Raw genomic sequence first — 1,380 nt, 5'->3', positions numbered from 1 at the left:
ATTGAACAAATTAAAACATACACAAGTATCTGAAAATGCTGTATAATTTCAAAAAATTCAATAATTTTAACAGCAATATAATAAAGAATAAAGAATAAAAAGTATTTAGTATGTAAAGTGTTTAATTGGATACATTAAAACAAGAAAAATAGGATAAAGCAGAAGTAAGATAATCCAAAACACCATCTTTCCTGGACAAAAAAAAAAAAAAAAATAGCTTAAAAGTCTGTTTTCAAAAGTTAGACAATAGCAGAGGTAATGCAAATGTACATGTATTTCTCTCAAATCATTTGATTTGAATAAATAATTCTTAGGTCATACTCCTAGGTTGTATGTGTTCAGAGCTATTTATTTTAACTTTGTTGCAAATAAAGTAAAACATTATGAACGCACACAGAGAGAGAGAGAGAGAGAGAGAGACAGAGAGAGAGAGAGAGAGAAAGAGAGAAGAGGGAATGGACAGAGTAGAAAACATAATTTCATTTAAAGAATGCCCTATTTGAACTAAATGGTTTCCCAAATCCCTTCTAATTTTAACAGTTATTTTTGAATGATGTTAATATTAGCTTTGGGAAAACAGTAGACAAATGTAAAACAGATGTAAATCTTATTGCCTTGAGTTTTAACCACACTAAATATGTTAATTTTTTAAACATATTCGATTTTACAGAATAAAAGTACCAGTTGGTGGATATAGAACATATGAGAACGATCATGAAGGGAAATAGTATTGACAATATGATTGACACAGGGAAATAAGACTTACAGTATTGTTTTCTTTTGACATTTCTTAATAACTTTAACAAGTCGTTTGCTCTAAAAGAACTAAAAGAACAAATACCCCATTTCCCTCTTCTTTTCATAAATTCATCATTCAGAAAGCTACTTTCAGGCCACATTGTTTGTTCCTGTCATCCCAGCAGCAGGATGCATTATAAAACCAGAGAAATTACATCACACGGAGAAGAGTCTCCAGATACTTGCATATTAAAAGAGGAGGCTGAACATATTGTGAGCCGATGGTTAGGTGTCTGGGGGCCTTCATTACTGAAGCAGCTGTGAGACTGCTGTGAACAGCAAGCGCTGCACTGCCAAGTCTGTTGTTTAGATATGCAACCAGTACTGAAGTGAAGGCTCTAATTTTTAAAAAGATTTTCATGATTGGAAGCATGTTTGCTCTTACTGGTAAACAACTAGATAAGAAATGTTATGACTGTAACATCTAAGTATACAGAAAACTAGATAGTTCAGAGACTTTTTCCGTTTCCAATCACAAAATATTTTTTTCCTAACAATTTAGCTTTTTACCATGTATGTCTCTTCTTCCTGAATTTTGAAACAGCAGTGTATTTTATAGAATGTGCACTGCAGTGAAAGTCA

Source organism: Sciurus vulgaris (genome assembly GCF_902686455.1).
Source record: "Sciurus vulgaris genome assembly, chromosome: 10".
In the NCBI taxonomy this organism is placed as follows: domain Eukaryota; kingdom Metazoa; phylum Chordata; class Mammalia; order Rodentia; family Sciuridae; genus Sciurus; species Sciurus vulgaris.
This window is presented reverse-complemented; position numbering follows the sequence as displayed.